Raw genomic sequence first — 24,199 nt, 5'->3', positions numbered from 1 at the left:
ACTTTTTTTATTTTCTGGTGGAAGTCCCGAGGTGTTAATCACCCCTGCTGAGATTTTCACAGGTCATCAGCTCGATTCTCCTCCTGTTTTTGTTGTGCAAACCACCCATTATCTTTGAGGCCTGGAACATTTGCATTTGTTCACTCAGAGTAGCTCAGATTCAAGGCAAGAGAAAAATCTGTATTACAACCCTACAATGGAGCTGAAGGCCTCTCAGCAGGGTGCTAGGAGGTGTTAGGTTCAGGGAATTTATGCAAATTTGCACAGGGTTAGTAAATGTAGTAGTAGGGACTTACAGCAGGAAAAAAAGGCTCAGTAATTCTAGTGCTAGCACCCCGCTGAAATTTTCACAGGCCTTCAGCTCCATTGTTCTCCTGCTTTTGTTGTGCAAAACACCCTCCTCCAACCAGGAGACATTTGTGTATGTGTAGGAGTGGCATTGCTTGACTACAGCACAGTGCTGTGCATAAAAGCAGACCGACCAGGAGGGAGAATCATGTGCTAAGAGTTTCACTCCAGGAGAACACATGACCATAGATGAACAACTGTTCCCTACCAAGGTTCGTTGTCCTTTCACACAGTATATCGCAACCAAGCCAGAGAGATTTGGGATCAAGTTCTGGATGGGCACAGACTTGGACACCAAATATGTCTGCAGTGCATCTCCTTACTTGGGAAAGGACCCCAATCATCAGAAGGGAGAGAGGCTGGCAGAGAACGTGGTCATGAAACTGATGGAGCCGTTTTTGGATGATTGGAGAAACGTCACAACGGACAATTTCTTTACTTCACTGTCACCAGTGTTGGGACTAATGCGTTATTAAGTAACGCGTTACAGTAACTACGTTATTATTGTGGTAATGAGCACAGTAACTAGTTATTATGCCAAAACCAGGAACGCGTTACTCGTTACTGGGATTTAAATAGGCTCGTTATTCGTTACTTCGTGTGGTGGCTATGGCGGAGCTTCCACAGATTCAGTAACATTAGCAAGTGGTGGAGGCCAGCAGGTGGATGAGAGAAAGGGGACAGAAGGAAGAGAGACCCGAGGCAGCCGCCGGTGTGAACTGAACTTCAGGTAAGAAGTTATGACCTGCAGTCTATAAAGGTCAGATATAAACCAAGTTTAGGTGGAGTTTATTTTTGCTATGCTGACTTTTTCGTACTGCGTGCTAGCTAGCATGACGGAGTTTCTATACAGCTGGGTGGGTGCTATGTTACTGATGTTGAACTTTATTTTGTTCATACGGTTAATTATTAGAGTTGCCAACCGTCCCGTAAAAAACAGAATCATCTCGTATTCAGAGAAAATATTACGGGTTTCGTATTGAGGTGAAAAGGAACACAGTTTGTCCCGCACTTCATCTACAATGAAAAAGACACAAAGCTGGAGTTTTTCTGCGTCTTTGCTGCGCAGCTGCCTCTTCTCCTCTCATCCTCTCCCCCTCCCTCTCCTGTTTCTGGGCGATCGTGGCTCAAGAGTTGGGAGTTCGCCTTGTAATCGGGAGGTTGCCGGTTCGAGCCCCGGCTTGGACAGTCTCGGTCGTTGTGTCCTTAGGCAAGACACTTCACCCGTTGCCTACTGGTGGTGGTCAGAGGGCCCGGTGGCGCCAGTGTCCGGCAGCCTCGCCTCTGTCAGTGCGCCCCAGGGTGGCTGTGGCTACAACGTAGCTTGCCATCACCAGTGTGTGAATGTGTGTGTGAATGGGTGGATGACTGGATATGTAAAGCGCTTTGGGGTCCTTAGGTACTAGTAAAGCGCTATATAAATACAGGCCATTTACCATTTCTACTTCAATCATGAAATTGATCAATGATCAGCTGATCGGCTCTCTTGTTTGTTTATCGCTCACTTTGCGCCACAAAGAGGAAACCAGCAGATGTCGCGCTAAACAACAGCAGCACGTTTAAGCTTGATCAGCTGTTGTTAGAATTTATTTAAATATTACTTTCTACTATCAGCTGATGTTTGCTGGAGCCAAGCTGTAAAGCTGCTGGTCATGATATCCATTTGGATATGTGGTGAGAGGGAAACATGAAGATGAAACCAGGAGATGTCCTTACTGGATCATCAGAGCTGAACAGGTGATGGAGAAACAGGTTTACCTTTTAGGTGACATGAATGAGTTGAAGGGAAGTTATGAACTGTTTCTGAGAGACAAATAACACCAGGATCCTTTTTTTTACTTAGCTGACAGCTGGTAACTGTGCAGGGGCGGGTCTAGCAAAGTGTTGCCAGGGGGTCCAGGTAGGGCATTAACAGGGACAGGGGAAATACTTTTCTTTCTTATTTTCATTTAAAATGTCTCGCTTTTAAAAAAATAATTATCTGAGTCTTACAACAAACAATTGATAGATTAATGCATATATACCATCAGAACAGTGTACATCACTGTCACAACAGCGTTTGTTTTCATTCAAAGGCTTTATGATTTTTCCCATAATGGCGGGCCGGTCTCTAGTCAAATTCCCCGGGACGATTTTTTTTGTCCCAGTCCAGCTCTGTATGCAGCTCATCTGCAGTCGTCTGTTACCTACATCTTCCTATTCAGAAGGCAGAATTTCCGAGTTCTGAGTACAATCGAAAGCACCACGACTGCATTTTTTGTGTTGGATGTAAAAAGCAGGCTAGAATCATGCGGCAGTCTCTCGTGGAAATATGCACATTATGTTTTTTCCTTTCTATTGGTAGGTGGCACAGTGCACTTGTGGCAAGTAAGCAAGTTAGAAGACTGGCAGTCTGGCTGGGTATCCAGTTACGGAAGCAACACATTAACAAGAGAATTCTGAGTAAAACCAAAGTTACTTTCCCTAGTAACTAGTTACTCTGAAAGTAACGAGTAACTTGAAGTAACTGAGTTACTTTTGATAGAAGTAACTAGTAATGTAACTAAGTTACTAATTTAAAGTAACTTACCCAACACTGACTGTCACTGTCGCACAGACTGCTGCAGCGCAAAACAATGTTACTGGGCACGGTGAATAAAGTCCGGCGTGAACTTCCTCAACTTGCGTGGATGTATTCCGTAAGATGAGCAACACGCAGGTGGCCAGTAGCAGTTTTCTACAAAATGCTGGACCTGGCGACGGGGAATGCCTACATTTTGTACAAGGCATGTACAGGGTGGACAGGCAAAAGAAGATTGTTTCTGAGTCTTCTAGCTCAGGAACTTCATTGCCGATTCATGCAGCACAAGGAAATATTAGCACAGGCTGCTGAAGCTGCTGCAGCTGCTGTGCCAGGGACTGGAAAGACAATGCAGTGCCAGGTGCAAGAGAGCTGCAATAGGAATCGCAGCAGGTTTCTGACATTTTTACCTGTGCAAAATGTCAGAAATTCACCTGTGCCAAAATGCAGGGATGATGAACACTGGGTCTGCAAACGCTGTAAAGTTTGAAACACTTTGAAATAAAACAGACTTGTGTACCCATATATTGTGAATGTGTGTCTTTTGTATTGATATGGCAGGAATTTCTGAAGGTTGTAACACAGAGGTTTGGCCTGGCTTGGATCTGAGCAACTCTGAGTGAGCAAATGCAAATGTGCCAGGCGTCAAGGATAATGGGTGGTTTGCACAACAAAAGCTGGAGGAGAAACGAGCTGACGACCTGTGAAAATCTCAGCAGGGGTGATTAACACCTCGGGATTTGCACCAGAAAATAAAAAAGCCAGTAATTCTAGTAGGTGATGGGTTTAGTGAAGTTACACAAATTTGCGCAGGTTAACTAGTGTTAACAATAACTGCACATTTGCTTGATGTCACTTATGAAGTCCAAGTCTTTGGTGTTTGAATTTCAACTTTAATAGTTATGACATCTTTTTTCTTTGATGTATTATGTTGTTTGTATGTTTGATGTATTAAATTGGATGTCTGAGCTTAAAAAAAGCTAAAGGTGTTAATGTTGGTGGCCAGTGGACACAGCAGAGAGTGCAGAGCCACACATAAAATAAAATGAAAGTAGAAAAGTGACAAAATGCTGTTTTGTGATAGTGATGCATGTGAAAACCCAAGAAGATAACATATTCTATGTTCACCAAAAATATAATACTGTAGGGATTGAGTCAGTCAGACAGTACACTTGTTACTGTGATGTTCCACAGCTTTCAAAATTAAAGAAGTGTTCTTTAGGCCGTCTCCAGCAGCTTAGATTATGTAGGCTGAGAAAAGACAATCACACAGCAGTCCAACTAGATCAAAGTGCTAACACTGAAAGACAGCCAGACAAATGGGAGCCTGTGTAGCCAAACATGCACACATACACTCACACACAACAACAACAAAAGCAAACCCTTCCAGACCAGATGGCACAGAAAAAGGGCTTGATTTGTGGTCAGTCTCTTTGCCATATTTGTCTGCACTCAAACAATGACCAGGAAGAGAAAGAAAATGCAAAGAAGCACGAGCCTGGAGGCTAGTGGGAGACAATCTGAGACATTAACCAAAACGAATAAATATCAGAGCTGAGAGAAAAGCACAGGAGAACAAAACTAAAAGCCTTTGTGCTTTTCTACTACTCCTTTACTACACCACTTCTTATGATGTGACACAGTCTAATAGCCATTTGAAAACTGTCATGAAATGGCTAATGACTTAAACACAAAATTCTATATATTAATTTGTCTTGAAATGAATTGCAGCTCTTCCTCTTTTCTTTTTCTATGAGCCTACGGATCAAATCCCTCTCAGGGCGAATGGTTTTTACACTTTGATTTTTATTATTTTTACCCTTCGGTCGCACTTTTATTTTCCCCCATTCCTTTGTCAAGTTTAGTTAATAAACTTTGTTAGATTTGGAAAAAGATCATGGATTGGGTTCAAAATAAACTTTAACCACAATTTTCAAAGCTTTATTTTCTGCCTGGACCCTTAGATGTGTCTCAAAAATTGTCTGAATCATCCTTTTAGACATACTGCCTATTACAAAGGAGGATAACTTAGGTCTATGTGCATGGGCAAACAATCAGTCAGTCAATCAATCAATCAATCAATCAATCAATCAATCAATCAATCAATCAATCAATCAATCAATCAATCAATCAAAGCTTTATTCGCCACATGCAGGTTTGCCCTGCAGTGAAATGGGACCCCCCCCGACCTTACATACACAACACAGACATTACATGGGGATACAAGTCGGAGATCGGTAGCGTTACAGAAAAACACTGAAATATACACTACAGTGGGAAAGTACAAGAGGAAAAAAAGAGACCTCTACTCATGCTGTGCTTCCATGGTAGGACAGCATTAGAACAGGAAACAAAAAACTCCTCTGCACAAAAAGCACATAAATGTCCACAGCACAACTTTGTGAAAGACATGACAAGCCACAGGATTGGGTGGGGGGTGAGGAGTAATCCGAAGCGAACACAGCAGCCGCCCTGCACAGCGCTACCACTCCAGCGCGGCACACAGACCCGCCGTGTACCCCGCAGGAAACAAGCATCGAAAGCGTTTGGAAAGGGAGGGGTATGAGTGTGTTCTTATCAGTGTAAGTGTATGTGTGTGCGTGTCCATAGTTCAGCTGAGACAGTGTCCTTCTCTTCATGCAGCACATGCAAAACAGGCTAATATCTGAATGAGCAGGGGTGCCGCAGCGTACCCCCTCCTACACAAACAGCCTTGTAGAATATTAACATGTGGTTAACAGATCACATTTCATGACTACTAAACAATTATAGCCATGACATTGAGTCGGATTATTGTCCCAATATAAGGCTAGACCTGTTTTGTTTTTTATTTTTTTTGTTCCTTCTATATTTTTTTTGTGCATTTGTAATACAGTCTCTTTGGCTTAAATTATAAAAATACAACACCAGAATGGAAATCTATGAACAGCAATTAAGCAACTCAGCCTGAGCTGTGAGTTTTCCAGTGACCCTGAATGGGACTCATCTAATTCTGACAGCTACAGGATTTATTCTTTAGAGTCACAACACTCTGCTCAGTGTACAACCAAGCTCTCTCAATCTAGCTTTACAACCTCCCTTTCGCTCTCCTTACTTTCTTCATTCTCTTGTTTTTTTTTTATATCTCTTCTTTCAGTCATTTCCCTTTTCTTTCTTTCTTATATTCCTTCATCTCTACCTCTTTGAACATCAGTTGCTGTGCAACATGAATTCCATGAATTTGGCCTGCACTCATATTGTCTCTGTGGCCTTAATTTTTCATCTTACCAACCCTCCCTTGTCACTTGCTGGAGGCAACACATGTCTGGTTTTCACTTATCTCTCCCTTCTTTACTCCCCCCCTCCCCCTTGATCTCACCTGTCCTTCCTTTCCCCCTGGGTTTTTGGTTCAGTACCACCACTTACTGAAGACTTTGCTATTCTTCAGGCAGTGGACAACACAGCAGGCGGTTAAAGTTTAGCTTTAACTTGTTGATTCTCCATCTTGGTGAGTTTTCAGAAACAGGAAGGATCTTTGAGATGGTCACTGGATGGATGAAAGACAAAGATGTGTGGAAAAATGGATAAAAAACCCCAAAACATGTGAAGAGCTCAAAGAACTAGAAAATGATCGTTAGAGATTTATGTGAGGCCAGGCAGTTTGGGTCAGTCTGATGAACAGTTTTCCAATAAAACTGCCTAAATAGTGGGGAGGAAATGTTGCTAACACTGTCAATGAAACTGAGTGCAAAACTGCTGGAAAAACTGAAAGCTGCATATAGAAAAGATACGGTGTAGAGAAAGAACTAAAATGAACTAAATGAACTAAAAGAACTAATGATCATTACAATAATTCAGACTTTCTGAAATGTAACTTTTTCTTTCTTTGTGAGGAGATGCTGGACGTGACTTGCAGATTTTTCCTATGTGTACTGTTTTGAAAAGGTCATAACAAGGTTACCAGCAAAATAGTCTTCTCGGACTCCCACTGAGACAAAACAAAAACTCAATATTCTTGGCAAATCATTCAGATAACCATATGTTAATATTCCACAAGGCTGTTTGTGTAGGAGGGGGTACGCTGCAGCACCCCTGCTCATTCAGATATTAGCCTGTTTTGCATGTGCTGCATGAAGATAAAAAAAGATTTTCAATTTGTAAAATGTTTAAATCTGTCCATCAGTCTAACTTTCCTAAATCAAACATACACTCAAGTCAAAATACAGAGAAGCACAACCACACGCAAGTCATAATTACATGTATTAAAGTTGGTGAAAGCCACTATATTTTGGCTCCTGTAAAATAATGGAGTTGTGAAAAACACTAGACCTGAGAAGGAGAAATGAAAACAGAATTGTACAGTCTAGGAGCTGAGTTCACAATTGTTCTCAAATTAAAGGCAGTCTTTGTGTGTCATCTGTGAATTTGTATGTGTGTGAATACCTTTCTATTCTTGTATAGACCAATTAAAATCTGTTTTGAAAGCACATGTCTACATAGTCTGTATCTGTAAAAAGATAGAAAGACAGGATTGCGCGTGTATTTGTGTGCCTGTCCGTGTGAGCGTGTGCACATGCATGTGTGTACGCGCGTGTGTGTGAGAAAATCCTTTGACCAGTGTAGACAGATAACATTTCTGAGTCCTTCATTTCCGTAGGTGTGGTGCAGAGAGAACGAGAGCAGGATCCTAACATTATCTGCCTTCACCTTCTAAATATCATTCTTCCTCAGGCTGAAGTGAATCTGTAACGTGGTGCCCTTTTCCAGATACAAACCTCTGGAAATTCCACCCCCCCTCCCCCTTATCTCTTCTCTACCTCTTTCTCACATCCAGTGATTCTTCCCTCTCTGTCATTTCACTCACTCTGAGCCTTTTTCATTCCACTGCTGCCTGTGAGGACATTCATTTCTCTATATTGCTTGTCCTCTCTCAATTTCTCTCTGCGTGAACTGTCAATCTCCCGTCAGTCAATAGATGCCACTTATCCCAACGATACCTTTTCTTTAGATCATTACACCATCTCTCTTTCTCTTTTCTTATACGCCTTCTTTTGTTAGCTCAAGGCTGATCTGAGTGGTTCCTTTCGTTTTTTCCATTCCTCTCTACAACTTTAAAATGTTGAAATACATTTCTTGTTGATACTCACTGCCTCCACTATCCATTTTTTCCTTCTCCTTACTCCCACTCATCTGTTTGGAATTTATTCATTTGGCATACCAGGCAAATGCCAAGTGTGTTAAACATAAATTGTTAACATAAAGTACAGTAGAGGAAAATAAGCAATGAATAATAATCATAGTTTATTACAGTTGGAGGAGAAATGTTTTATGTAATTTCCTATATTTCTGCATAAATACGGCCTAAAACATTTTTACACAAGTCCTGTGGGAATCTAATTAAACAAATGAAATGAAAATATTACTCTTGGTCATTTTATTGAGAAAAAGAATCTAATATTACATATCTCTGAGGGAGAAAGTATGTGAACTGTTTTCACTGTCTTGTGTGATCCTCTTGCACTGCAATATCTTCAAGTAATTGTTTGCAGCCTTGACTCGGGAATGTTGAAGGGTTTCCTCATATGAACTGCTCGCTTGAGGTCATTCCACAACTTTTTTGCTGTATTACTGTGAGGACTTTGAATTGGCCATTCCAAAACAGCATCCGCCTTCCTCTTCTTCTTTCACCACTCTTTGGTAAATTGTCTTGTGTGCTGAGGGTTGTTTTGCTGCATGACCCACTTTCTCTTTAGATTGAGTCCACAGACAGATGTTCGTATATTTTTCTTTAGAGTTAGCTGGTATAATTCAGAATTCATTTTTGCATCAGTGATAACAATCTGTCCTGGCCTAGGTGCATCAAAGGAAGCCAAAACCAACACACCACCGTGTTTCAGGTTGATAATAAAATAAAATGTTTTCTTTTCTCCAAAGTTAAAACTTTTTACTTTGGTCTCGTTTATCCACAAAATATTGTTCCAGTAGCCTTCTGGTTTGTCTAAACAGTTTCTAATAAGCTGCAGACAGGCGGAAGTGTTACTTTCTATTTTTGGAGAGCAGCAATTTCTCATTCCAGCACTGCAATGCATACTATTGTTCATTTAGTATTCTCAAGTGGATTCATGGACATTAACAATAGCTATTCAGAGAGTCATCTTTACTTTCTTGGAAGTTACCCAGGGTGCCTTTGAGAACACTAAACCTCATATATTCCTTGCTTTTGGAGTGATTTGTGTTGGTTTTCCACTCCAGTGAAGTGTAACAATGATCTTCAATTTCCTGTATTTGTACACAGTCTATCTGACTATTGATTTTCAGAGATGGTTTTGTAATCTTTTCTAAGATTAGTAATTCTTTTTGTGAAGCCCTCAAATATCACAGTTGTTCATGCAGTTATTGGAGTCAGTAAACATATGTTGTAAAGATCAAAATGTGATGGATCTTTGTTCTTCAAATTAAAAAAAAAAAGGCTAACCAAAGGCCTGCACGGACTGGATGATTTTTGCCAAAATATCTGAACAAGGTTCAAAAAGTTTTGGTTCCTGCAATTGTATGTGTCAGAAAGTACTAAAAAACGGCAACTGCGGGGCCATTTGAATGGAAAAAAAATAGGACTATAGCAGACCACAATTTCATGAGGGACCTAATCAGTTTAATTCAGTTCAATTATATAGGGCCAAATCATTACAGTCTCCTCAAAGTGCTTTATATGGTAAGTTAAAGACCCTGCAATAAATAGAGAGGAAATCCCAACAATTAGATGACCCGCAATTAGCAAGCACTTGGTCACACTGGAAAGGAAAAACTCCCTTTTAACAGGAAGAAACCTCCAACAAAACCAGACTCGTGGAGGGACAGCTATTTGCCACTAGTGGCTGGTTGTAAGGGAAGGTAGACAAGACGAAAGACACACTGTGAAAGACAGCCAGAGATGAATAATAACTAATGATTAAATGCATAGTGGTGCATAAACACACAGAAACTGAAAAGAGGTGAGTGATGATGGGCCTAAGGCTATTGTAATCCAGCCCTATCTACAGTATGGGCTTCATCAAAATGTCTAATATTTAAAATAGAGAGAGAGTGTCTGCTTCCTGAATCCAAACTGGGAGCGAGTTCCACAGAAGAGGGGCCTGAAAGCTGAAGGCTTTGTCTCCCATTCAGCTACTCAAGAATTTTGGGTATAAATTAAAAGAAGGCTGGAGATCGATCTATAATTAGCTAATCAGGGATACTGCCACTGGAGAACCAGGAAAAACAGACTTATTTGTGTAAAATATATTTACCTTTGGATCCAAAAGATCCGAGAAAGATGCTCAAATGTTTACAATGAGACTTAAAGAGAATGTGAGAGAAGGGAAAACTAGATACCCCTCTGTCAGGATGTGTTATGAACCGTAAGTCTCCTGTGTCTTACTTAGATTTAGAGGCACTGATAAACTCTGCCTTGGGCTCTGAACAGGATTTTCTAGTCTCTTATCACACACTGAGAAATTAGTTTTCTGCAAACACATATACAAACACACACGCGCAGACCATCAGAAACAGGGATTACCAACAAACACCTCAGATTACACAGATACAAACAAACACATTGATGCTCGGACTGGACAAAGTCAGAAATCAATGGACCATCCTTTGTTATAGATAAGACAAAATGCCAGCACTTTAATAAGTGTGACATTTTTTTTGTGAATCTTAAACACTGCTTGAATGTTATGACCATGTAGAATCCTCAGCTATAAAAGTAGCACTCTATTTACCCCGGTGCTTTCTGTCTCTGTTCGACAAAACCCATTACGCAAAGAAGGGAAAGGAGTCAAAGTAAAAGATAACCAGACCTTGAGGTGCCAGGTTGACCCCTTATCTACTTCTAGGTAGTCTTTATGATAACGTGTACAGCCAGAAGAAGACAGAAGCTACAGGATGTTCCTCATAGTAGAGCAAGTGCCAAAGTCACACTAAAATGTTAAGCTGGATTTATGTTTAATATAACAGGAGTGCTACTATGGATACCTCTGGTGTGGATTTTTTTATTTAGTGATTGCACCCCACAATCACAGTCCAACTAGACCAGTGTCAGAATGGGCCATATTTTTGCTTTAATTAAATTTTCCCAAAACATCTTTTATGCTTTCTTATTAATGCAGTGTAAGCTGTGAACTTAGCGAAATTATTATTTCATCATATCCCATTACTAAATATAAGAATATTCATCTGTAGCGGCCATACTGCCCTTACTTTATTCACTTATTTTTTGTTAAGTCAGTGATCCCATTGCTTTCCTTAATCAGTGGAGGTTTTGTGAACAACATACTGACCACATTTTATGGTAATCTGTCTAGTCCCTCTCTTCTCCACTGTCATGTAAGATAAATATATATGTATATATGGTTAACTGCATAGGTGGAACCTTGAATGTCCATCAGTTACAGACATCAACTATGAGCAGAGTGCTCTTTTTCTCTTTTTTAATAGAAAGGGCCTTTACAATATCTGAGTTTTGTTACTACAACCTCCCTGGACCATAAATGTACTGGAATCATGAAATATCTTTTAAGACAGCTGACATTTCAGACTTGAAGTGGCAAAAGGGGAAAACTAATGAAAAATATAAATCAAACTTGAGTGTTCAACCCCAAGAGAGCATTTCTTTGTTTTCTGTTTTCCCCCCTCATTTTCTGGATATGTGAAAATTTGGTCTTATTATGGCCTCCAGGTATTTGTTAACTGATCTGAAATTGCTATGTCAAGTTAGTTCTGTCAGCTAAATCATAAGTTAAAACTCACATTTGAATTAGGCTGACCATAAGTTTTCGTAATGCAGCCAAAACTTTATGTCTCAGCTCTAAAAGACATGCAGCAAATAGTGATTAGTGCTATAGCTGTTGTGCAAATGTGTTTATGGTTTGACAGGCTCGATAGAGATTTTGTAAACTTCTTGTATTCTTGTTTTACTGAACTATTTTGCAGATTTGTTTCCACATGCGATTAAAGTTGGGGAATGTGTCTCCTACTACATACCTAGGGATGGCAGGCAGTGAGCCTCTCATAGGAAATTCTATCAATCAACTGCAGGTCAGATATGAAAAACTGCTTTGTTGATATTGTTTTCTTTTTCTGCTTCCTGTCTCGCTCCTTGCACCTGTCTCCCTCACTCCCTCACTCTTTCATGTCTGCTGCCTGAGATCGATACACACTCCTGGGAAACAGAGCTGATAAAACCCAGCAGTTCTGTCTTTCCCAACACACATTAGGTCAAATATACACTTGAATACACATGCATTGATTTACTGAATACCTCCTTCAAGTAGATTGGTGGATACACAGAATCAATAAAAGACAACTTATAGAGTCTGATGAATAAATTCAGAGAGAGAGGGAAATATTCTAAAATACAATATAGAAATAAATAAATACAATATATTAATTACAAAATATAATAAAATACATTACAAAATATATTATTAAATAAAACAATTCATAGTATCATCCTGCCTATTTCACAGTAAAATATTATGGATCTATTAATTCACCAGAGCTATACTTATTTGACTAAACACCCAGCTTTTTCAGAAAGCCTGACCTCTAAACTTGAGGTCAATGACACCGGGATTCAAACTCAGAGATTTGCAGTAGATGCACCTAAGGCATGAGTTTGAAAATCCTACCTGACTTCCTTCACTGAGATCACTGAGATTCAAACTCATCCATGATTTTAAGTAGAAACCCCTATGGTATCAACTTAAAGCTCCTACTTTGGCTCATTCTCAGGTTATCAAATTCACGAGCTTAGGTGTCAACAGCTAAATGTAGCTCAAGTGTTAGATTGTTCCAAAGAGTTGGTGCCATGGATGAACAACCTCGGCTCCCCAAGTCTTTAATCTGTGTGTTTATCAAGAAGTTGAGATAAATTGTCTGCAGCTTGTTGATTTAGTCCTCTCTATGTAAGTATGATGGTTTTAAAAACAAATGATAAAATGAACTGGGAGCCAATGTAAAGAGTATATAATGTGAGTTTGCTTACTAGAACATATAAGGAATACAGTAGGAGCATTTTTGATTAGTTGGAGGCACGAAAGAGATGAATTATGCAAGCTGGTAAATAAGGCATAGTTATCTAGGCACAGTGACATGAATGCATGAACTATTTTCCCCAGTTCAGTAGAGGACACCGTAGCTCACATTTTTAAATGTTCCTTGAATGAAAGAAACAGGAACATAAGAAAGATTTTACATCAAGAAACAAATATTATGCTAAGATTATAAACACTTTGCTGGCAGATGAGCAAAAGGGAGGAATAACTTCACTGATTACTAAATGTATTTCATGTAATCATGACCTCATTCATACTGTGTTATAACAGGGTAATAGTTGGAGAGCTAATCACTTATATGGGATAAACAGTCAGCTAGGGCAGACACCCTATGCACCTGCTGAGGCTTAAAAGACACATACAGCTTAATGTCATCAGCATAGAAATGATAAGAAATGCCAGAAAAAGACTGAATAATGCTGGCTAAATCAAGGATGTAAGAGGAGAATAATAAATGGCCAAGCACTGAACCTTGAGGAATCCCACAGGTTAGAGAAGCAGTTTTAGAGGAGAAATTGCTCAAACTAACAAAAAATCCTTAGAAACAAATAGGAGAAAAAACATTTTAGTTCTGAGCCAGCCATACCAGCCAAAACCTTAACCATACTGGGTAAAGTATAATTGAAAAGTATAAAGTATTAAAGTACTAAAGTGTAATTATTATATGAATTATCCACACATAAAACAGGACACCAGAACTGAACAAATCACCTCAAGACAAAGTTTGCAGTTCTACCATATGCATAATAGTGTGTTTCACAAGTGGTCCTGCAGATGTTCCCTACTACGTGCCAATTAAGATAGCACTAAGTCTATATTTCAAGGAAGTCTGCAAACTGCAGTCAAGATTTGACATCAGAGACATTAGCCCGGTGTATTTCTGAGGTTGTGTTAGTGCACAAACCAAATAAGGGATAAAGCAGGCAGTCTTTCTAAACTGAGCGATTGTGAACACAAGATAGTATGGGTAAACACAAGAAGAAGACACACACACCAGAATGACATGAAGCTAAAAGTGCAAACAGGGGTCATGTGCCTGTAATAACGTGCTTGTATGATTCAGCAGGTCTGGATGTGCTGCTGTGTTGTTCTCAGACAGATTACCAGCATCGCCTGGGGTTTCTGACACCTAGATGTGAAGGATGAGGATGTGGCAGCTATCGTCAGGGGAACACAGAGGCTCAAGATTGTCACATACATCTTTCAGAATGGCAACATCCATCAGTTTCACAAGCTCTTCATTTAGTGGAATTCCCTTTTGTGCCTTCACTCCTCTTCTCCCTACACTCTTTCCTCTTCACTTATGCGAGTGTATTCTGTAAGTAAACAAAACATGAACGTTTTTATTATACATTTACAAACCTGCAGTTGTAAAGAGGCACAGTTATATCCATGAATTCTTTGCAGATGCTGGGTAACCATATCCTACTCAGAACGAAAAGAGAAAAAGGACACCTGCACAACCCTTTCTCATTCTGAATTCTCTTTTTAAAAAATGAAACATGACACATTTGATCATATGTCTCCAACTCACACAAGGTTACCAAATTTGACAAGTAACTAAGGTCATAATGCATCATGTGCATAAAGAATAAAATAACTTACAAAATACTTTTTTGCTTTATTTTTGAACTCCTCTACTAGTTAATGATGACCTACATTGTCTCTGTGATGACACATGCTTTATAATTTTGCAAGCATGAGCAGTTTGTTGTTGTGCTTTGTGTTTCTGATTATCAGCTCATATGGTGATAGGAGCAGCAAACCATTAAAACTTTTTCAAACTACTGTTATGTAGCATTCATCAAATTTTAGAAATCAGCTTATACACTGCTGAAATTCAAACTTGCCTTCCTGAAGCTTGATACACTGAAGTAATTCAAAAAGGTTGTTTTAAAGAATTTTTAATGAAGCCGTAACAGTCTTTTGCTGTCTCGTAATAGGATGTTCATAGCGATTGTGTGCGTGTTCACAATGATGGGCATGTCCCTACAGCGGTTGAGGCGAATGTTTAATAACACAGGTTCAAAGACACTCCATTATAGGAGAGCAGAGAGAATGGAGGGTAGGGAAAGTAGCGGAGAGTAGAAACATAATCCGTCCTCCTGTGAGCTCTGTGCGGCTGTCAGACAATGTTGCAAGGACAAATTTAATTTAGTCAGGGGATTTAGCCTATTCGGTCCCTGCTTTTGCTTTGTGAATGTCTAGTTTTATTTGGCTGCTCTGTGCTGATGAAGAACCAGAGTTAACTGATCCGAACCTATTTACCTTTGTGGCTTCAGTTTGAACATCCCATTAACTTTACAACGGCAAAAGACTTTCATGGTGTAATTAGTTCATATTAGCCACAGACACAATTTGGAGAATTAAAACACTGCTGGATATTTTACTGTAGCAATTACACTTATTTTCAATATGCTGAAATACTGAATTATTACTAACATAACAGGCCTATATGCATTTCATGCTTATGACAGGTATAGAAGCCAGGCAGTGATTATATACAATTTCTGCTTTGTGAATAAAACGGAGCATCTGGTTTCAGTTCACAATAACTACAAAATAAATCTCTGGAAAAATCTGTGAAGAATGAAACAGCCGTAGCTCCTTTCTTGCAAAGCATAGATATCTCTCTTGTGTGTAGATATATTTGGGGGTGAGGAGGGCATGCCTTCACAAACAATACCGCCTGTCTCCCTCCACCCACCATAACCACGGAGAAGGTCCCATTGCACCGAGGTAACAGGTGCAAAGGTTTAAGACAGTTTCACTACTAAAGTCTTATCCCAGCATGCATCAGTCCATCCCCATATGGGTAGAGGAAGAGTGAAAGAATGAACATCTTCCTGCACTGAATATTGGCCTTATTTGCCTGGCTGTCAGTCATTCCAAATGGTGTTTTGTCAAAGCATGAAGTGTGGGCAGAGCGAGCAATGGAAGAGTCTCATCGTCTTTCTACCTCCACATTACGATGAAGAAAAATGACAAAGAGACAAAGACTGCCTGGTGAGAAGAGAAAGAGAGAGTTAGTGGTTAAATGTCACATTAGATTATTGCAAAACATGAGGAATAAAGGTCCGTGTCTGTAAAGTTTACTTCATCGAGCACTGAATGAGTGAGAAAAGAGAGAATGAACGCTCAGATTAATTAGCGGGAATGTTGTGACTAGAGTTTGGATATTAAAGACAGCTGCCAGGAAGAAAAAAGAAAAGACAGACTGGGGAATGATGTGAAAGAACGAGCAGAGCAGACTTTCGACTTAATGAGTTTAGTTCTGCTCATCGAGCTCATCTGCCTGGATATCAACACACGTCTTTTTACTTACGAAATTAATATCTGAAGTACTGACTGTTATTTTTCAAGAGAGAGACAGAATAGAAAGCACACAGATAAGAGTAGAAGCAGAGCGTCACGCAACATAATGCTATTTACACAATTCAAGACCTGGAAATAGATCTTCTTTAAGAAAAATCCACTTTCTTAAGCTCTAAACAAACTGAATAGTTTCCACTGATCAAATACGGAGACAAATTAATTAGCCAGCAGACTTCTGAAGATGACAAGATTACTAAGTTGTAGCTTCACTATGTTCTTTTTGTCTTTGTTTCTGTTTTCATATCATGGATAATATTTTTAATAGTTTTGGAAGTCATACTTTACATTGTACTTCCAGACTCAAGCATCTGGATAGCAGATGATGGCCAAGCTTTAAACTACTTTTAATCATTTTAATCTACTCACTAAACCACTACACTTGAATTTTAAGTAAGAATGACTATATTGGAAATCTCAGTCTGTACTAATTATCACTTACTTTGTAAAGCTGTGTGCACAGAAGATGGGTACCTCAAATCAGCGAATTAATTCTTTAAACTAACTCAAGGAAAGTTTTCTAATATGTAATCTTCTCATTTTTTGTATTGTACTTTTTTTATCTGAATGGATGGATGGATTGTTTCTAAAGCCAATGTGTGATTTCATGACTGAATTCTTACCTGTTCCTCCTTACCTCCATCTCAGAAGAATTACAGAGTATAAATCAGCTCAAGACAAATGATCCTGTCCAGTTTGTGAATAATATGAGAATCACAAGAAACAGAGGAGATAAAATACAGGAGTGACTTTAAGCTGATCACAGAGAAATAAATCTGATATTGTTCTCGCTCATTTATAAGCTAAGCAGGTTTTCTTTTGGATCTTACTGCTATCTCGGGAGGTGATTGTTTCAGACAAATGAAGATCAATGCGGTAAGAGAAATAAGAGCATTTTTAAGACCTTAAAATTTGGATAGGGCTGGGATGGAAGTAAGGTAAGGTAAGGTATGGATTAGTTTTCCCAAAAGCACAATATTTCAGGTACTGTAAAAACACAGCAGCTCAGCCATTCCTGTAAATTGAAGGGCACAGTGCAGTCACTGCTTTCCTGGGGAATAGCAGGCTATCTTTGAAGATTGAACCAAGCAGAAAACTAGAAGGGCAACTGGAATAGCCTATTTTCTAATTTTCAAGAAAGTTATGTAGATAATCTTTCTAACAAATAGGCAAGCAAACTGCACAGTAAACATACCTCCACAACAGCTATCTACTTTGAAGAGAAAGAAAACTAGTGGAACTTAGGTTAATATTAATATTAGATAATATTTCCTTACCAAGAGCACAAAGTTTTGGATAATTAACAGTCATTTCCCTTCTGTTGGAATGTGGAAAATGTGAGTTCAAGTGTCCAGTCAATAACAGCTCAATAATCAGACTCAATTGCTCCTTCTTTTCCACTCTCACTAAAGAAAAAATGTAAGATTTGGAGATTTAGATGTCTGAAAAAAGGCTAGATCAATGAATATCAAATGTCACTGGAAGGTATGGACCTAATGTCTGAACGTAGTGATGACACTGGCTGTATGCTCTTAAAAAGCATTTGAAAAGTTTCCCAAAAAGTTTTATGTAGTCAAACTCTGTGTGATTGTTTGATAATCCAGTGATGGCAAGAGTTAGCGGTTTTCATTTTGGATTAATTATATTAATTAAAATAATTGATTTGACGTCTTCTATTGGGATTCAAATTGACAGCCTGAAAAATTATATTTCAACAGCATCTAAGAACAGCATCTTTTCCCCAAAAAGAAAGAAAAAAGAAGAAGTAAAAGATACCTTCTGTGCATTCTTTTTGTATATTAAATGTGCAGACGCATACTTAGAGACTGCTAAGAGCTACAAAACCCTGAATTTGGAGGAAGGAAGTTTGCAGCAACAATCCATCCATTCTGTGCCGCTCCCTTTAGATTACATTTCTCCTTCAGAATCTCTCCATCCATCTGCTGAAATCCTATTTTCATGACAAACAATAAGACAGACACACTCACTCCATCTCTTCACCCTGTAGCTGCCAGGGAATGGGATGAACAAAGAATGGAGTAGAATTACAAATCACAAGGTTGGAGAAGACAAGCAATTATAGTTCTTATATGATGTTACTAATACATGTTTTAAAAAGCTTCTCTGTGTCTGTCTGTCTCTTCACTTATCTCAACAGCTGTTCATGTGATCGACTTCAATGTATTGCTGGAGACCAGAGCAAATACAGTGGTGAATGTGAAAAAGCTGTTCAGTGCATTCTTATCCCAGTGAGTCTAAAATTGCCTTGTTGTCTTGAGGTGATGGGGTCACAGAGATTTGCACAAGCCTTTCTTTGGTAACAGTGCTTTGACAAACCAGCCGCAATACTGGACGCTAGGAGGTGACATCCGGTTTTTAAAATTAACAGCCTTTGCATAAGAAGACGGGGGAGTGGTAATGGGGTAGAGCCTAAATTTCTAAGCCACCAGACTGTGTTTCAAGTTTCATTTGGGAGCTTTGTGTTTTCTAACCAGTTTTCACTGGCTGATTATTTTTGTGTTCAGTCTTTTTTTAACTTTCCTTTCAGTGTCTTTGTTTAGGTTTAGGTACCAGAAATATGTAAGAGTAAATTGGGAAACTTCTTAATTAGGGTAAAATATGCCTCTTCAATGCATAACCATGAAAGTTGAAAAATAATACCTAAAGGTACCCACTATATACATTCATGTGTCACCCATCTGACTATGTCCATGAACGAGTGTCACATCACAGACACGAAACGACACCTTGTGCATATGACATCTACCTCTTTTAATGCAGTGTAGTATGCACATATCTAAAATGTGATGTAAATCCCTGTCTCTAGGAGTACTGATTGTTTTTTATAATGTAATTTATTATATATATAATACTGTGTGTTACAATGAATTAATTATGAATGAAACTAATTTTCATCACCAACAAATAATTAACCTCTATATTACTGGCATAATAACATTTGGTTTTTAATTTGGCTATTAACAAAAATAATTAGTCTTTGTTATGAAAACAAATTGCACTGGATTCCCAGTTCAATAAATGTTGCAATGTTAAATGTCTAGTGCTGTTGTTAATATAGCTGTATTTTCGATTACCGGTATACATCATACATGCATTTAGGATCGTGCTGTCTTTTGAGAATGTGTGTAACAATATTAGCACTCAGACCGTGCTCTTTACTGAAAAGGCCAGCTATATCTGAAAATGGTCACGGATTAAGAAAAAAGAAGAAAAAAAAAGCTTAAACTCTGACTAAACCGGCGACTTTGAAGATTTGAGATGCTGCTCTGGTAACAAGATAGACCCAAAGTTTGCTTCAGGGAACAGAAAATCCTGGGCGTTTTCCAAACTGTCAACAACCTCAGCTATAACTCAGTTATCCGCATACAGGGAATGGGACCCAGATGTGAAGTCAGCATGTGCTGTCACAACACCCCTGTCCTCAAACATCAAAGTGAGCTGGAGCGGATGCCGTGGGAGCAATCGTTCGACAATCAGTGCTATCGCTCACAGCAGCAACTCACCGAGGAATAAACCTTCTCATCACATCTCTGACTGACCTACTCTGCACAGTATCAGACGTTCGTCTTCTCTGTAGCCTACAGACTGTGAAGCAGCAACTGGGCTATGCTGATTAGAAGACATAAGAAATACATAAAGTCTAACTCATACTTGGTGCAACAAAAAAACAAAACAGCTGCTGCTGTTAAAACCTTCAAGAGCTGTAAGAACTTGACTGATATCATTATAAAAGTAAGCACCATAGAAGATAGCATCATGAAAGCTGCACAGCTCTCAAATTCACTGATCTGTTACTTAAACTGGACTGGACCAGGACTGTGTGAAAACTGCATAGCTCTACTAGCAAAGCTCAGACAGGGATTGTCCTTTCAGTATCACTGTGCAAGAATTTAATTCCTCAGTCTATTGGTTTCCACAGGTTCCACCACTGATCAAACCATATATCAGTAACTTTGCCTCTGGACTGATTTTTGCATTCTGGCCATTCTGGTCAAAATTAAGACTCAGATATATTTGTTCCCTCTCTCAGTCAGAGTAGCCTTTTTTACATGACCTGAGACTTTTCGGTGCTGACTCTAATTCCAATTGCTTTATAACACCAGCACACAGACAAAAAGACCAGCAAATACACTCAGTGTGTACACATGTGAAATTCTGCAAAACTGGGGCATCCCAGTTCTGTCCAGGAGTGATTTTGCAGAGGTGGTAACTGAGTGCCGAGATGAGCCCAGCAATATCTAGGTAGCACGTCCACATCACAGGCAGTAGCTCTTTATCTTAGAGATAGGCATTTGGTAACTGAACAGCCATTTTTTTTATAACCACTGTAATCACACTAAAGCACATTTTCGCACAGCTGGGACAAAATAAATCATCTGTTCAGAATGCAGTTTATTAGGATCACTCCCCTCTGAAACCAGGGAGGGGTTCATACTCATGAAATCAGAAGATGATTTTATAAGTATGAAATCACAGGGTGACCTCAATAGAATTAATGGGAACTTGAGTATGTTATGTAAAATCTTGTCTCTAAGAAGCTGAAGCCAAGTGTTGTCAGTACCACAGCACACGTTACTCACACCCTCACCTTTCTCTCATGGATTTTATCACATTCTAATTCAAATCTCTTTCTTTCCTGTCACGTCCCTCGTCATGCAGCTAATGTTGTTTAATAAAATTATGCAAAAGAACACCACTTTGTCCTGGCCTGAACATATTGAATTATCCAGCTGAGCCGGCAGAGGAAAAATGAGAGAAAACCCAGGAGATAGATGACCTCTTGAAGTCGCTAGCATGTCTCTTTCTTTCCTTTTTTCCTCTGAGGGTTAATGTGATCTTGATGAAACCCTGCTCCTACAACAGTTTATGTAATGGGGGAAAAAACGAGCAAGAAGTGACAGGGAGATCCAGTGTTCATTTTAAATACCAATAAAATATAACCACAAATGAGGAGAGTGTAGCTTGATATGTAATAACAGCATAGAGCACCAAGTGAGCCAGATTGTTGCATAAAAAAGGGGATTCATCACTTTACCAGTAATTTAAATGCTTCCAATGATAAGCAGTTTTCTCTAGTAGCTGTGGGTCTGTCTCTGTGCATTAATATGGTTTTGATACACTGTTTTAATGCTGCATGAACAGAAAATTGACGGGAGACCAAGCGAACGATGACAGTTGCTAAGGGGTTCAATCTGGAGCTGCTCCACTTAACCGGAGGATGAAGAGAAGAGAGCTGAGGAGGGACGATGATTTAAGAGAGCCGAGGAGTGATGTACTATACTCAATGGGCTGCAGTCTCTTCAGTGATGAGAGCATCGTCATATTAATGGGATCTTGTATTCGTTTGTATGAGTAGATGTACAATTTATACAGGAAAAAAAGTTCCATAAGAACAAGAGTGATGAGATGGATAAAGGACAAAATGAGGCAGGAAGGAAGAGGAGACAAAACAAGGCAGACATTATCAGGATCTATATGAGTTGTAAGAAGCTGGAATTAAATAAAAGAGGTGGAATCAGGGTAAATTTAGTTTGAGCAAAAGGTCAAAAGAGAGTGACTAAAGATTTTATATCAAACACGTCAACTAACAACTTGCAAAAGAATAAGAAAGTAGGAACCATGAGACACAGATGTTTAATTTTTGAAGAACTGGCCCTTCAAAAATGGTTATAGGTGGGATTTTATATTCAGTAATACATCAATTTCAAGAGTGCAGGTTTCAATTGAGGTCTTCTCGGTTGTGAATACAATAAAATTCAAACTAAAAGAAATTTCCTGACCGAGTTCCCTCACAGAACACCCTGCTGCCTCCTGACTGTCCAGCAAGAGGATAAGAGTCATCCCATCCACTACTGAAGTGGGAAGGTGAGCATGCCACAGCAGTACAACTGCTTTTACATCTGTAAAACTACATTCAGAGGAAAGAAGAACATCTGAGCTTGTAGATAGTCAGAAAATTTTCAAAGCATACTTGAGCGGTTCTCTTTTGGCATCTGTCCACTTGGTCTGTTTTTCTGCAGCTTATTTGCATTTCACCACTTTAGTATGGACTGCAGATGTTTAAGTTAAGCATATAAACCCTTTCCCTTTTGTACCTGGAACAGGCTAATAGGCTATATGTGTCTACCAGCATTTTTTCAAGGTTGGAAAATCCAGAGCATCGAGTGAACAGTCTGTAAAATAGTCAAAATTTCAATTTCTGTTTTGGTTTTTCCAAAGTCAGATATTGCGAGATTCTCCAGGATGTTTTTTCTAACCATAGAGACAAAGGTTGTTCATGGGTTCATAGTTTTGGTGTTTACACCAACAAAGTTTTTAAAAATGTATTTATTTTTATTTGGGGATTTGTAAATTTAGCCTAAGAAGTTGAGTTCCTGAAGACTGAGGAGAGGAAACCTGAGTAAAGACAGCATTTGTCAATTTCTTGTCTACCTGAATAAAATCATTAATGACTAGTTTTCAGTCATCTAATTCTACAATAATGGTGTAGTGGTTAACACATTCTTCTTGGCAATTTCCATGATTTTGTTTCTATGAAGTGTTTCTGCTCAGTAAGATATGAAGGTACATGTTCAGCAGCAACAGCATAAAAATGAGCACTTATTTCCTTTTAATTGCATAACTAATTTGATGTTGACGAGGAAAAAGCAGAGATGCCCAAATGGGGGTGGTGAAAGACTTGCTTTTATGTATTATTATTATTGTTATTATTTAGTCATCTGCTCTGTCAGGGTTGTTGAGGTGTGTGAAGATGTGTGGAAGAGACTGGTTATTATTTGTGACTGCAGGTTTAGACGTGATAACTGGAACTGCAACGCGTGGGAGGACAACAATTTCACCCCTAAATATCAGGACAATTGACTCTTGCTTTTAAAAAAGAAAAATGACTCATTTGGTTCTCTTTGCACACTTGGCCATGCTTTTGCTGACTATACTCATGCTCCTGATCCATGTGACTGCAACCAAGAAAAACTAATAAAGTTCTTTTTTTATATTTAAAATAAAAATGTGTTTGCTTTTGCCCTAATTTTACAAAACTACATATGCAAATTGATTATATTCTTGGCCAAAGTGCTTATTTGTTTCATTTGCGAATGAGTAGATGTTGATTAATTTGTTATTTACCAGTAAAGTGATTAAATATCTAATATGATGAGTACTATACTGAATGCATGTCAGAAGCTGAGTTTTTAGACACAAGTAAAAGGAAGATCTGAAACGTGCCATTATGTAAAAACAATTTTGATTAAATTCATCAGTTTTTGAAATTATAAGCCGATCCAGTAGCCACTGTCGTAGTTATCGGTCACATACATGTTGACAGTATGCGTTCTCCCCTGCATGCATACAATGTAATTCAATTGTGGTATTCCTGCTTGTACAAGAATATAATATTACAAGGCTCAATTTGTTATGCTTTAGTCATACTAGAGAAAACAGCGGTTGGAGATCGCAGCTTGACCAAAATGATCACAACCATGTGAAATAAACTTGCCACCTTGTTGGCTTTGAAATTGTTGATGGAAGATGGGAATCAGGTCTGTTAATTCTAGTGGTCATCAAGAGAGCAATAAAAGCTAAATAAGATGGAGTCAAGTTGCATTTGAATGGGGTCATGTCAGCAATTTGTTCGTGATTATAACTTTTTTCTTGTTTCACTCTACATATAGAGAAATTCAAATTACCTATTTACATTCATTTAAGTAGCTAATTTGAAAAAGAAATTCAGGAATTCCTTCGCAAATAGTGACAAAGTTACTATAGCAACCGCAAAATGAGATGAGAACATTTGTATAAGAGTGTAACCAGAATGCAACCAGCT

General features: G+C 38.9%; 1 long non-coding RNA gene across 1 annotated transcript; it reads left to right on the top strand.

Annotated features, from left to right (window-relative positions):
* Window positions 1-19,299, top strand: LOC146677628 (uncharacterized). Its single transcript, XR_014913957.1, has 3 exons — window positions 1-1,078; window positions 11,861-11,965; window positions 14,051-19,299. It is a non-coding gene; the product is annotated as an uncharacterized LOC146677628 (long non-coding RNA).
* The last annotated feature ends 4,900 nt before the right edge of the window (window positions 19,300-24,199 follow it).

This window comes from Rhamphochromis longiceps, linkage group LG2, assembly GCF_057381845.1.
Source record: "Rhamphochromis longiceps isolate RC_006_pf linkage group LG2, R_longiceps_female_GT1.1, whole genome shotgun sequence".
Classification (NCBI taxonomy): Eukaryota; Metazoa; Chordata; class Actinopteri; order Cichliformes; family Cichlidae; genus Rhamphochromis; species Rhamphochromis longiceps.
The sequence above is the reverse complement of the archived record's forward strand: the minus strand, read 5'-3'. Positions and strand labels throughout refer to the sequence as shown.